Source organism: Sus scrofa, chromosome 4 (assembly GCF_054392235.1).
Source record: "Sus scrofa isolate SSC_HxYL_T2T_F1_AM1 chromosome 4, Sscrofa_HxYL_maternal_Yorkshire_Landrace_v2.0, whole genome shotgun sequence".
Classification (NCBI taxonomy): domain Eukaryota; kingdom Metazoa; phylum Chordata; class Mammalia; order Artiodactyla; family Suidae; genus Sus; species Sus scrofa.
The window spans coordinates 34,996,501-35,012,189 of record NC_139386.1 but is presented as its reverse complement, the minus strand read 5'-3'; the positions used below and the strand labels follow the sequence as shown (position 1 = coordinate 35,012,189).

At 38.4% G+C, this 15,689-nt stretch overlaps 1 protein-coding gene across 14 annotated transcripts in view; it reads right to left on the bottom strand.

The window, feature by feature from the left end:
- The window catches only part of NCALD (neurocalcin delta), a 454,841-nt gene that overhangs the window by 380,979 nt on the left and 58,173 nt on the right, over positions 1-15,689 (bottom strand). For 4 of the 14 annotated variants that reach the window (NM_001445056.1, NM_001445052.1, XM_085020453.1 and 1 more), the window contains one exon: positions 2,013-2,047. The exons of the other annotated variants lie outside the window; for them this stretch is intronic. The gene's annotated coding sequence lies outside the window, so the exon portion shown is untranslated. The remainder of the gene's footprint in view (positions 1-2,012; positions 2,048-15,689) is intronic. 14 annotated transcript variants of the gene reach the window in all.

The following is a 15,689-nucleotide window of genomic DNA, read 5'->3' as shown; positions in this document are numbered from 1 at the left end:
GATCTGAAGTTGGTTGAATCTGCGGATGTGCAAACATGGATTCAGAGAGCCAAGTGTAGTTATATGTGGATTTTGACTGCTTAGAGGGTTAATACAGTTGCATTATTATTAACAAGTATTTATTGAGCACCTACTATATACCAGACACTTTTCTACAGGCTTGCTATACTTCAGTGTGCAAAGCTAACAAAAATGCCTCCCCTATGGAGCTTAAACTCATACAATAGTAAATGTATGTATACATTAAATATATACATTTACTACTGTATGAGTACAATATTGCATATTGTTTTATAATAAACTGAGTTGATCTACAGAACTGATAAGACTTTGTTATATCAGTAGTGACTTTGTAACATTACCTAAGAAATGATATTATCTTGAAAAAATGCTCAACATCGCTGATTATAAGAGAAATGCAAATCAAAACTACCATGAGATACCACCTCACACCAGTCAGAATGGCCATCATTAATAAATCCACAAATAACAAGTGCTGGAGGGGGTGTGGAGAAAAGGGAACCCTCCTGCACTGTTGGTGGGAATGTAAACTGGTACAGCCACTATGGAGAACAGTTTGGAGATACCTTAGAAATCTATACATAGAACTTCCATATGACCCTGCAATCCCACTCTTGGGCATCTATCCGGACAAAGCTCTACTTAAAAGAGACATTTGCACCCGCATGTTCATTGCAGCACTATTCACAATAGCCAGGACATGGAAACAATCCAAATGTCCATCGACAGATGATTGGATTCAGAAGAGGTGGTATATATACACAATGGAATACTACTCAGCCATAAAAAAAGAATGACATAATGCCATTTGCAGCAACATGGATGGAACTAGAGACTCTCATACTGAGTGAAATGAGCCAGAAAGACAAAGACAAATACCATATGATATCACTTATAACTGGAATCTAATATCCAGCACAAATGAACATCTCCTCAGAAAAGAAAATCATGGACTTGGAGAAGAGACTTGTGGCTGCCTGATGGGAGGGGGAGGGGGTGGGAGGGATCGGGAGCTTGGGCTTATCAGACACAACTTAGAATAGATTTACAAGGAGATCCTGCTGAATAGCATTGAGAACTATGTCTAGATACTCATGTTGCAACAGAACAAAGGGTGGGGGAAAAAATGTAATTGTAATGTATACATGTAAGGATAACCTGACCCCCTTGCTGTACAGTGGGAAAATAAAAAAAATAAATAAATAAATAAAATAAAAAAATAATAAAAAATAAAAAAAAGAAATGATATTATCTTCTAATTGTTAAATAAAAGTTCCATTTGCCAAATGAAATGTACTATTTTTGATTAAATGGACAAATACAAGCCAAACAGGACCCTTAGAAAGAAGTAAAAACTAAGAAAACTGGACCTAGAGAATATACATTGTTGCTGTTGTTAGGTAAAGACAAAAAATATATATATAAAGGAAAGCACATTCTAAGAGCAATTTTGATGGGGAAAAAAGCAACCAAAAGAAAATTTTTGTTATAAAAAATCGGTTAAGAAATCCAATTCTGAGGAGTTCCCGTCGTGGCACAGTGGTTAACGAATCTGACTAGGAACCATGAGGTTGAGGGTTCGATCCCTGCCCTTGCTCAATGGGTTAATGATCCGGCGTTGCCGTGAGCTGTGGTGAAGGTTGCAGACACGGCTCGGATCCTGCGTTGCTGTGGCTGTGGCATAGGCCGGCAGCTACAGCTCCGATTAGACCCCTAGCCTGGGAACCTCCATATGCCGCGGAAGCGGCCCAAAGAAATAGCAGAAAGACAAAAAAAAAAAAAAAAAAAGAAAGAAATCCAATTCTGAGATTTCAGCTTCCATTAAGAACATTAAATACAAAGACTCTACAACTACACAAAAATTCAAGGGAAAAAAACAAACCCGTGTGGAGAAAAGAGAACCCTCCTACAGTGTAGGTGGGAATGCAAATTGTTGCAGCCACTATGAAGAACAGTGTGGAGCATCCTTTAAAATCTAAAAATAGAGTTACCATATGATGCAGCAATCTTACTCCTGGGCATATATCTAAAAAAAAAAAAAAAGATGAAAACTCTTAATTTGAAGCAATACACTTGCCCCAATGTTCATAGCAGCTCTATTTACAATAGCCAAGATATGCAAGCAACCTAAATGTCCATCAACAGATAACTATATAAAGAACGTGTGGTATATATACATAATGGAATATTACTTAGTCATAAAAAAGAATGGAATCATGTCATTTGTAGCAACATAGATGTACCTAGAGATGATCGTACTAAGTAAGTCAGGCAGAAAAAGACAAATACTATATGATATCCCTTTATGCGGCATCTTAACAAAGCTACTCCTGAAAAAATGAACTTATTTATAAAACAGAAATAGATTCATAGACATAAATACAAACTATGGTTACCAAAGGGGAAAGGGAGGGAGAGGGATAAATTAGGAGAGTGAGATTGACAGATACACACTACCATATATAAAATAGATAAAGAACAAGGACCTACTACACAGCACAGGGAACTATATTCAATATCTTGTAACAACCTATAATGGGAAAGAATCTGGAGTTTTATACACATATATTCATATGTATATGAACCACCTTGCTATACAGCAGAAATTAATACAATAATGTAAATTGATTACACTTCAATTAAATAAAAAGTAAACCACCCTTTTCAGTAAGTCCGATGTCATGGATCATCTCCACAGGAGACCACTCCCCAGGAAAGAAGGGAAATTTAAGTCTGATAGAAGAACACTGCAACCCCCAAAGGAAGAATGTGATTAAGGAAGAATTAATCTGCTCCAGGTGTGAGATTTGAAATAAACACCTTTTGTTGTCCTGCCCACCTGACTTTATTTCTACCCCCATCAGACAGATCCCTTTCCTCTACTCTCTCTTTTATTCCCAGGCTCATTCACTCAGGTGGTTACGATGACAACCTATTGTGTAGGAAAGACCCCTGATGCCACAATCCAACCAGACTCCCATTCTGAGACCTATTTGGGAGGTTGACTTTGCATCTCCACTTGAAGGTCTTACAAGAATACCTATTTATAGTAACCAAAACTAAGGCCACTACATTCCCCCACCAAGCCTGGACGTTCTTCGGTCGTTTCTTGTCAACGCATCGTCCACCCAGAAACCTGGAGTCAATCTTCACACACCCCTCCTTCCATTCCCACTTGTATAAAATCAATCCTCCACTGAAACAATTTTTCCTCCGAAACGCCTTTAACATTTGTCTGCTTTTCCTCGTCTCCACTGCCGACACTTATCTGACAGAAGTCAAAACTGCAAATCCTTAACCACACCCCAAGACCCCCATGTTCCCAGCACAACTCCCCAAATCATTTCTCTAAGCTTCTGCTGCCCTTTCTCTAGCCTTCATGATGTTCTGGTCCCGGCCTTCTTCTAGTTCCTGGGAGGTACCCAGTTTCCTTTGCCATAGGAGGCTCCTGCTGCACTGATTTCTCCCTTGATCATCCCCTCAACTCCTCCTCACGCTCACTTCTCAGCTCCCTGAGTTCTCAACACACATCAGATGAGGTTCCGATACTACATTGCACACTGCGCCTTTCCTTCCTGGCATTTATTATAATAAACATTATTAATCAGTTGATGATGATTTGTGTAGTGCCTCATTTCCTTGCAAGACAGCACATTTCAAAAAGGAAAAGAGTGTGTCTGTCTTGATTTGTTTGACACACGGTAGGACCTTGACAGGTACCTGGAGAATGAATGGACATACAACCTCATTATCGCTCACACTCTGTAAAATCCTCTCTCCTCTTACCTTCGGGTCTCAGCTCAGCCTGACCCCTATGATGGTAGCAGTCCATTCGCAGTTGTCCATTAGTAATAAACTTAAACAAATCCTTCACGAATCCTTACTAAATTAACCGGGAATCACTCACCAGATCTATATAATCCTAGATCACTTGTCTGCCCCTTCATGTGGACGTCTATCTCCTGGAAGATAATATGCATGTAATCCACGTTCACAAAGTCAGTGTTGAGGGAGGATGAACCTCCGAATGCATGATGATGCCTGATAACTACAGTATTAAATCCATTTGAACGCATCACCCACACCATGTAGCTTATTATCTACAAAGACACTTAGCAAAGCAGTTAAATGGCTTAAGAAGATCTCAAAGTTAGGGATGAAGCTGGGGCTGGAGTCCAGTTTCCTAGACTCCCTACCCAGGGCTCCAACAACTGGTTGAGTCAGCCTTATGCTGAGGCCCTGGGGAAGGAAGTGTACCCTAGAAACACCCTACAGAGGCAGGCGACGGTCAGACCCATCACTGTAACTCAAACTTTAGAAGTATCTAAAGAAGGGGAGTTAGGATAGAAGATGTGGGTAAAGAGAATTCCTTCCCTATATCACTGTCTTCTCCTTGTCCTTCAACACCAAGTTCAAGTGTAACTTCTCTTCTGAACACCTCCAGGACTAACTGTGTTGCCCCCTTCAAGACTGACTGGGTACCAGGCCCTGGGCTAATACTCAAGGAAACAAAGACAGTAAGATCCCAGGGTACCCAGAGCCTGTGGTTTCCCCCAGTGCTTATCTAATTCCTGCTCCAGCACAGACTGAGTATAAATAATTATTTTCATCACTAAACTGACAAGGTTTCCAGGGTAGTGACTTACTCAACTCTGTCCTGCCTCATTCCAAGTTCAGATGGCGCATCACAAAAGGTAAGAAGTGAAGGAGGAAGAATAACAAAGTAAGTCCTATGGTTTCACATCAAACCACAGAGTCCAGGACACTGACCACTCATTTTCTCATGACAGGTTTGACTTTGTGCCCAGGCATTTTAAACTAGAGTTTGTCCTAACTCTCCACTCCTTGGTAAGATTCCAGAGGAGAGGAGTCATCTCTGATCTGATGGCTGGAACCACAGTTTATCTCGTTCACTCAGGCTATACAGTGTTCTATGAAATTCTAATCAACACATTAGGAACAAGTTAGTAGCATAATATGTGTCCATGTGATATGAAATTATATCAGGAAGCATTCAAGGCCACAAAAATCAGCCGTCCAACTAAGCCAGATCAGCTGCTTCTGCATATTAAGGTTTAAAAAATGCTGCAATTTCTTGTCCATTCATTTTGTCATCTGCTTGTACTTGCTGGCAAAATGTGCCATAGCAGTCACTACACTTAATTCTATTAGTTAAGTTTTCTTTCTTTAACATCTGGAATACATCATTCTTTGAGTCAGGGTGGGAAACAAAGTCCAATTCATGAAACCAACATTCTAAGGAAGCCTAGCTTGAGATTCACTGCCGTGAAAAATCTCCTAGCAAATCATCCACCACATCCATTCTGTGCGTGTCTAACAAAGCTTTCTGAATGCAGCAGAAGCCAGCAGCTGGTCAGAGCATACTACATCCCATTTGCCTGCATCCTGAGAGGGAACCCTAAAAAAGAGATGGGCCCTTCTGTCCCAGACTCAAATCCTAACGAATAAGCGACTATGTTATAGCCTTCAGTTGTTGATCAAGCAGCTTCCACCCACTTAAGAGGATAAGCTCAGTTCATCTGAGCTGCAAAATTTCTTTTTTTGCTTATAGGATAAGTGATTTTCCAACAATAGGAAAGTTTAGAATTAAAGATAGAAATGAAATAACTCAGAGTTCCTGTCGTGGCTCAGTGGAAATGAATCTGACTAGCACCCATGAGGGCGCAGGTTCGATCCCTGGCCTCGTTCAGTGGGTTAAGGATCCGGTGTTGCTGTGAGCTGTGGTGTAGGTCACAGTCACAACTCGGATCCTGTGTTGCTGTGGCTGTGGTATAGGTCAGCAGCGGCGGTGCCAATTCAACCCCTAGCCTGGGAACCTCCATGTGCTGCCAGTTCGGCCCAAAAAAAAAGAAAAAGAAATAACTCAGACTTACACTTATGTGTTAAATTTAGGAACCAGTTTTATAACCATCAGGACACTTTGCATGCCTTTGATATTTAACTATTCATAAAATTTAAGGACATCTAACATTTTAAAACTATGTCTAGATACTCATGTCGCAACAGAAGAAAGGGTGGGGGAAAAAACTGTAACTGCAATGTATACATCTAAGGATAACCTGACCCCCTTGCTGTACAGTGGGAAAATAAATAAATAAATAAATAAATAAATAAAAAATAAAAATAAATAAAAATAAACTGCAGCTCTCCTTAGTAGCCAAAAAAATAAATAAATAAATAAAATCTGAAGGATTTTTAAAATTTCAATTTAAAATGTATAATGACTTTATAAATTTCAGAGCCTAAAGATTAGTGTGCTTCCTTTAATTTAGCATTTATTCACTTACTAGCAATTACGAATCACATTCTTTGTACCCGGGACTAGAAGAATGCAAAGAAATTAATATAGCATTTTAAGGCTGAATGGGTCCGAATCTAAAGAAGTTTATATACTGGTGTTTGGGATTGAATTGTGTGCTCCAAAATTTCATATGTTGAAGTCAAAATGCCCAGTGCCTCAGAATGTGACCTTATTTGGAACTAAGTCATTGCAGATGTAATTTGTTAAATTAAGATGAGGTCAAACTGGAGTTCAGTGGACCTCACCCACTGTACTAATCCAACAAGACTGGTAAGAAATACCTTAAATCTCTAATTTCTAGGCTTCAGAAGCATGAAACAATAAATTTCTGTTGTTTGGAGTTCCTGTCGTGGCTCAGCGGTTAACGAACCTGACTAGCATCCATGAGGACCCAGGTTCAACCTCTGGCCTCGTTCAGTGGGTTAAGGATCTGGCATTGCGGTGAGCTGTGGTGTAGGTCGTAGACGCGGCTCGGATCCCGCGTAGCTGTGGCTATGGTGTAGGCTGGCAGCTACAGCTCCAATTGGACCCCCAGCCTGGGAACTTCCATACGCCACGGGTGCGGCCCTAAAAAAAAATAAAAATAAAAATAATAAAAAAAATTTCTGTTGTTCAAAGCCACTCAGTTCCTGGTCACAGGTATGGTAGTCCCAGCAAACTAACACAACTGGTTGCTTACTTGTTGCCTCTTAGCTCCAATCCGGCATTCTCTTTCCTGCTCTGTGATATTGAGGATGAGACCCCGCAAAACAGATTTTACTAGCTCCCTGGTCAACTGGCTTCCTGGAAGTTTTTGCCAATATAAGGCACTAGAGAGAGAGAGAAAGGTAAAAGGAGAAAGAAGGGACTTCCTTCCGGTTTCCAATTTCTGTCAGCATCACACCAAAAGTACAAGGCTGGCCTCAGTCCCCACTTTCTCTATAATCCCAACACCAGCCACCCCAGGCCTCCCTGGAAGTGTTGGCAACTGGCCACACTCTCCTGGAAGTCAAAATGCCAGCTGCTGCGTGACCTTACCAGCCAGGCTGCAGCCACCTGAGGTCCAGTCCACCCCCGCCAGAGCCCTCCCCAGAGTTCATCTTCCTACAAGATTTTTATACAAGTATACAAATACACTCTTCCCTGCTGCTTCTTGCAGTTACTACCTCTGGGTGACTTTAGCAGTTCCTTTTTGCACTTTCAGATTTCCAACATGTGTGGAACCAATTGCCTGTATGAACTCTCTGCTGATTTGAAATATTTAAGAGTGGTTTGGGGTTTGCTGACTGGATCCTGACTGATTTCACTTACAACCCCCATGAAGAGACGAATATACAAAAATTCAAAACTATAAGCAGGTTGAGAGTCACAATAAATAATGCTGGCCATGGTACAGGTAAACACTCCCAATCTGATTCTGATGAGAATAAAAAATAACTCAAATTTTCTGCAGGGAAGTTTGGCAAATGAATCTAAAGATAAAACATACACAGCTTGAGTCCTAGAATTCCACAGCTAGAATTATAAACTTGGAAAGAACTAATCAGATAAATGCTCAAGATTTTTATACAAGTATGTCCACTGCAATGTTGCTTTTAATGGTAAAGAAAAATGTTTAACAAAAATATTCAACAAATAATTGATTTGTTATTTTACATACTCATACCCAAATACACACACAAGAAATCCCGGAAACACACCCATATCATAGAACATTAGATGACACAAGCATGTTTCCAAATAGCAGGTTTAAAAATGTTTGGAAAATTAATTGTCATTATTTCATAACAAGTAAGTATGAAGAGTAATTATTTCTGGGTGGTAAGAATGAAGGTGATTGGACAAAATGGCAGTTTGCTCATCTTCCTACAAGATTTTTATACAAGTATACGTCTCCAACAAAAGGCCACTTCTCCAAGATTGGGAAATGTCATTGACCTACCTAACTCATAGACATAAAGAGAGAATTGGACAAAATCAGGAAACAGAGAAATATGTTCCAAATAATGAAACAAGATAAAAGCTCAGAAAAAGAACTAAACAAAGTGGAAATAAGCAATTTACCTAGGAAAGAGTTCAAGGTAACGATTTTAAAGATATTCACTGAACTTGGGAAAAGAATGGATGAACACAGCAAGAATTTCAATAAAAAATTAGAAAATATAAAGAAGAATCAAACAGTTTAAGAATACGATAACTGAAATTTTAAAATACAGTAGAGGAAATCAACAGTAGGTTAGATGATAGAGAGAAACAGATCAGTGATCTGGAAGACAGAGTAGTTGAAATCCCTCAAGCTGAACAGAGAAAAGCAAAAAGAATGTTTAAAAATGAGGATAATTTAAGAGACCTCTAGGATAATACCACACACATTAAAATTCACATTATAGAGGCTCCCAGAAGGAAGAGAGAGAAAGGGGCAGAAAACTTGCTTGAAGAAGTAATAGCTGAGTGCTTCTCTAACCCAGGAATGAAACAGGCATCCAGGTCCAAGAAGGACAGACCATCCCAGACAAGATGAGTTCAAAGAGGTCCACACCAAAACACATTACAATTAAAATGTCAAAAATTAAAGAGAAAGACTCTTAAAAGCAGCAGGAGAAAACCAATTACTTAGACAAGGGAACCTCATAAGACTATCAGCTGACTTTTTGGCAGGAAATTTGCAGGCCAGAAGAGAGTGTATGACATATTCAAATAATGAAAGGAAAAAAACTATAACCAAGAATACTTTACTAGTAAGATTATGATTCAGATTTGCAGAAGAGAAAGAGTTTTAGAGACAAGCAATGCTAAAAGAGTTCAGTATCACTGAACTGGCTTTACGAGAAATGTTAAAGGGACTTCTTGAAGTGGAAAATAAAAGGTCACAATATATATGGAAGGAAAATCTCACTGGTAAAGGCAAATATACAATATAAGTAATAGATCAGTCACTAATGAAGCTAGTAGGAAGGTTAAAAGACAAAAGCAGTAAAATGATCTATATGTGCAATAAGTAGTAAAGGGATACACCAAGCAAAAAGATGCAAAACATGATGCCAACGCATTAAACGTGGGCCTAGGAGAGTAAAATGTAGAGTTGGTAAAATGCATTCAAACTTAAGAGAGCATTAGCTTAAAATAATTACTTATGTATAGATGACTGTATATCAACCTCATGATAACCACAAACCAAAAACCTAAAATAGATACTCACAAACATGCAAAAGAGAAAGGAATCCAAATATAATACTAAAGGTAGTCATCAAGTCACAAGAGAAGAGGGCAAAAGGAGAGGAAAGGAACAAAAAAGAACGACAAAAATAACCAGAAAACAATATTAAAAATGGCAGTAGGTATGTACATATCAATAATTTCTTTAAGTGTAACAGATTAAATGCTCTGACCAAAACACTCAGAGTGGCTGAATGAATTTAAAAAGTAAAAATAAAAAAACCCACACATAGGAGTTCCTGTTGTGGCTCAGTGGAAACAAATCTGACTAGTATCCAGGAGGATGTGGATTTGATCCCTGGCCTCACTCAATGGGTCAGGGATCCTACATTGCTGTGAGCTATGGTGTAGGACGCAATGTGGCTCAGATCCCGCATTGCTGTGGCTGTGGGGTAGGCTGGCAGCTACAGCTCTAATTCGACCCCTAGCCTTGGAACTTCCATATGCCTTGGATGCAGCCCTGGAAAAAAAAAAAAAAAAAAGACCCACATATATACTGCCTACAAGAAACACACTTTAGATCTAAAAACATATACAGACTGAAAGTGAGGGGATGGAAAAAGGTACTCCATGCATACATAAGCAAACAAACAAACAAAAAGACTGGTGAAGATGAGGAGAAAAGGGAACCCTCACACACTCTGGTGGGACTGTAAATTGGTGTAGCCACTATGGAGAACAGTATGAAGGTTCCTCCAATATTAAAAATAGTACTGTCATATGATTCAGCAATTTCTCTTCTGGGTATTTACCCAATTAAAAAAAAAACTAATTCAAAAAACTATATGCATCACAATGTTCAATGCAACATTATTTACAGTAGCCAAGATATGTAAGCAACTTAGGTGTCTATCCATAGATGAATAGATAAAAAAATGTGTGTATATACACACCATGGAACATTACTCAGCCGTAAAAAAGAATGAAATCTTGCCTCTGTAACAACATGGATGCACCTCGAGGGTATTGTGCCAGGCGAAATAAATCAGCCAAGACAAATACCGTATGATCTTATTTACATGTAGAATCTAAAATATAGAACAAGCAAACAAACAAAGCAAAATGAAAACAGACTCATAGATACAGAGAATAAATGGGTATTTGCCAGAGCAGAGTGTGTGAAAGGGTGCAAAATAGGTGAAGGGGATTAAGAGGTACAAACCTCCAGTTGTAAAATGAATAAGCCATGGGGATGTAATATTCAGCATAAGGAGTATGATAATATTATAATAATTTTGTATGGTGACAGATGGTTACTAGAATTATTGTGGTGGTCATTTCATAATTTATGCAAGTGTCAAAACACTATATAGTAGAGTGAAACTAACTATATTTCAGTTAAATAAATAAATTCACAAAAATACTTACAGAACCCTGTTTTAATGTCAGTAAGTAAATGCTTAAGAGAACCAAATATTTAAAATGTTTAAAAATTAAAGTATTTGAAAAAATAATCACCTACGTTTATATTATTTAATCCAAATATACAAGGGTATGCATTCTTTTATTTTTCTTTTTATTTCTGTCACTCTCATTCTTTCCAAAGTGATCCATATTTATTCAACAGCAAAAACATAATTAGCTCATTTCTATGCTAGCTCTTTATCTATGTGTGAGCCTAATCTGATAGTAAAATGTCAACCAATATGGAGAAGAAGACCAGAGAGCAGTCCCTATGGCCTCAACTGAAAACTGCCTTAAATATTTTACCAACCTACTGCTTAAACTGCTAAGCATCCCTGATGCTTACCAAGGAACAAAAACACAATGGAATTACCTCCTTAGAAACAAACAGCGTGCAATGGAAGAAATATCCTTTTCCAGCCACACAGACAATAGCATCTACGAAAGAGAAATGACTGTTGCAACCAAAATGCAAAAATGCCTATCAAAGTCCTATCAGTGCTTTTCCTCCTGCCCTCAGAGTCATCTCAGCTCACAGGCTGCCACCTCATGGTCCCATGAAGCTTCAGAATGGCCATGAGCAGCTGCATACAGGGAAAAGACCACCACCCCCTCCCAAGAGCCCTCGTCTTCCGTCCTTAACACGATCTCACTCACAAACTCCAAGTGCACTCTAGAAATCTAAAAATAACATTGCTCCTGGAATTTAAAGGCTCAAAACAGAATATTTCCCAGGCTTCACTCCAGTAATATTGAAAATGCACGTTTTTCCCCCTACACCAACAGAAGCTTGGGGAATTGGGACTGAAGCTATGAGGTCCAGGGATCCATCTGCTGCTCCATGATATCCTGGGGAGAAGCAGTCACTGCTATTTTGGAAGTTTCAAAATGCTTAGCAAGAATCATATAGAACATAACATTAGAGAAGCCTTCTGAAATTGGGAACCAAAAACCCAGGCAAAATGACCTGGAGAATCTTCGAAGCACCTGTAGTAACCCCTGCAAATCGAGATGTACCAACTCACCGAAGTGGGTTTTAGCCAGCATCCTTTTTCTTGATGGTGGTTCACTGATCATATAGAATAGTAAATTATAGCTTTAATTTCATTTTTCCCCATGATGATTTAAAGAGTCAACCAAAATTCTCTTTAATATCTCCCATGTTTAAAGTACCATGGGATTTGTCCCAAAGGATCTCCCCTCAAGTAGCTTATGGTCTGATGGGGGAAGAAAGAAATGTACAGATACTGTGCGATACAGCAAGAAAAATTTTAAATAAAAGGCATAAATATTAGAAAGGAAGAAGTAAAACATATTTATTAGCAGATGACATAATTATACATTTAGAAAATCCAAGGGACTGTACCTACAAACAACTATAACAACTCCTGTGTGAATTAAGGAGGGAAACAAGATACCAAGTTAGTATACAAAGGCCAGTTGCATATCTATGTACCAGAAATCACCCATCAGAAAATACAATTTAAAAAGTAATACCAGGAATTCCTGTCATGGCCCAGTGGTTAACGGATCCAACTAGGAACCATGAGGTTGCAGGTTCGATCCCTGGCCTCGCTCATTGGGTTAAGGATCTGGCGTTGCTGTGAGCTGTGGTATAGGTCGAAGATGCGGCTCGGATCTGGCGTTGCTGTGGCTCTGGCATAGGCCAGCGGCTACAGCTCCTATTGGACCCCTAGCCTGGAAACCTCCACATACCGCCAGAGCGGCCCAAGAAATGGCAAAAAGACGGAAAAAAAAAAAAAAGTAATACATACACAATGGCGTGAAGAATCAGAGATGTAGGAATAAATTTAACAAAAGATGTGTGAAAACACTGATGAGATAATGGAAGAAGACCAAGTACATGGGTTGTTAAGACATCGATTCTCCCAAATTGACCTATAGGTTCAAGAAAGTCCCAATCAAAATCCCTGAAGGCATTTTTTTCAGAAATTGACAAGCTGATTCTGAAATTTATATGGGAATTCAAAGGATTCAAAATAGCCAAGACAATTTCACAAAACAAAAATGAAGTTGGAGGGCTTCAACTTCCAGATTTTAAGAGTTTTATAAAGGAGTTCTTTACTTGTCTCAGCAGAAATAAATCTGACTAGTATCCATGAAGACGCATGTTCGATCCCTGGTCTCACTCAGTGGGTTAAGGATCCAGCGTTGCCATCAGCTGTGGTGTAGGTGCAGATGCAGCTCAGATCTGCCATTGCTGTGGCTGTGGTGTAGGCTGGCAGCTACAGCTCTGATTGGACCCCTAGCCTGGGAATTTCCATGTGCTGAGAGTACAGCCCTAAAAAGATTTAAAAAAAAAAAAAAAGATACACTATAAAAATACAGTAATTAAGACAACAGTCAAAAACTTGAACAGGCGTACTTTACAGGAGTTGATATCCCAGTAGAAAATAAGCATATGAAAGTGTACTAACCATCATTACTCATTACGGAATTAAAACCATATGTGTCAGTAAAATCATGAGATGCCACTACACACACAATAGAATGAAAAAGATGTACACCATCCAATGATGGTGAGGATGAAGATCAACTCTCAGATTTTTTGTAAAAATGTAAAATCAAATCACCGCTTTGGAACACTGGTGGTTTCTTGTAATGTTAAACATACACCTACCCTATGATGCAGCAATCCATTCCTAGGTAAATGCGCATGAGAAAGAAGGATGTGTTCAAAACTATTTATTGTATCTTTATTCATTATTGTGAAAAACTGGAAACAACACAAGTTCACCAACAGGGGAATGTGTAAACAAACTTTACACAGTGGAATTCTATATAGCAATTTAAAAAGGAACAGGAGGGAGTTCCCACTGCAGTGCAGTGGAAACGAATCCAGCTAGGATCCATGAGGATGTGGATTCTATCCCTGGCCTCGTTCAAGGGAGCATTACTGTGAGCTGTGGTGCAGACAGAGATGTGGCTCAGATCCTGTGTTGCTGTGGCTGTGGTGTAGGCCAGCAGCAGTAGCTCCGATTCAACCCCTAGCCCAGGAACTTCCATATGCCACAGGTATGGCCCTAAAAAGCAAAAATAAAATAAAAAATTTAAAAAATAAAAAGAACTAGGACTTCCCACTATGGGGCAGTGGATTAAGAATCCAACTGCAGCAGCTTGGGTTGCTACAGAGGTGTGGGTTTGATCCCTGGGTTGAGGATCCAGTGTTGCTACAGCTGTGACCTTCGCCACGGGCTCCGACCTCTAATTCGACCCCTGACACAGGAACTATGAAATGCTGTGGGTGAGGCCATAAAAAAATAATTAATTAAAATTAAAAGAGGAACAAACAATTGATGGACACAATAGCATGGGTAAAATTCAATCTTTTTTTTTTTTTTACTTTTGTTGAGCAGAAGTAATCAGACACAAAAGAGTACATATTGTATGATGTCATTTATGTGAAGTTCAAGGACATGAAAACTAGTCTATGATGGTAGTTGTAAAAGATGTGAAGAAATTACAGAGCCAGAGTGTATCTGATTTGCCAACTCATAAAATGCAGAAACTGGAGCTCAGGAGAAAGATCAGAGCTGAAGATGGTTAGGGAGTGAGTCATTCTTAGCCAGGTGAGAGGTACAATTGGTTAATAAATATTTGTTGGCTGGATGGATGGAAAGATGGAAGAATGGATAGACAGAAGCAGACTGAGTCTGATTATCAAAAGAAATACATCAGGTTTAACCATATAAAATTGTTGATATTTGACCATTTTTCAACCAGAATGAATAAGAATAAAATTGCCATTTCATATGACTCAGTCTAATGGATAAAGAAAAAAAAAGGGTCAAAAGCAGGTCTTAGGAGCACTCCCTTATTTAGAAAGAGGAAAAAAAGCCAGAGAAAGAACCGATTGGGGGAAAGGCAAAATAACAATAATAATAATAAGCACTCTTCACTTGGGAAAATACATTACCTTAATTAAAAGCGCTTGCCTAAGGACACTGATGGACAATGTACAGAAAATAACACAAAGTCAAAATGTATATAAGAAGTATTCACTATCAAATAATCAGAAAAATAAGTATTAAAACCAGGGGATACCATTCCAAAGATTTTTTTTAAATAATAGTACATGTTTCTGGCAAGAGTTTAAGAAAACATTCTTACACATTTCTTTCAAAAAATATAAATTCATACAGGCTTTCTAGAGAGCAATTTATCTGTATGTATAAAATAAATTTTTCACATCTTGTGATTCAGTAATTTCACTTCTAGTAACTTACTATGTACACAGTAGAAACTGCATGTACAGATATATGTAGGAAGATATTTACTACAAGCTTATTTATAATATAAAGCATATTAAAATAATCTAAATGACAAATAACAGGGGCCTTTAGAATGACATTCTGTTATTTTTTAAAGCCCTACTTTTATAAGAATATTTAATACCGTAGGGGAAAACTCACTATATATTTATATAATCCTCAAAATAATATTTTGAAATTGACCCCTTTTTGCAGATCAGAAAATACACACACACAATTAAAAGACCATCTGAAAGAAAATATACCAAAATACACACACACACTAGGATTACAGTAACATTTTATTTAACTTTCCATTTCCTTTTTCTGTTTTTAATAAGAGCATGGATTATCCAATTTTAAAACAAATGAAACATTATTTATTAGGAGAAAAAAAAAAAAACTATTTCCCTCAAATCGTCAGGCAGCATACAAAATAGTCCAAAGGGGGTTCATACATGCCACAGGCACATCTC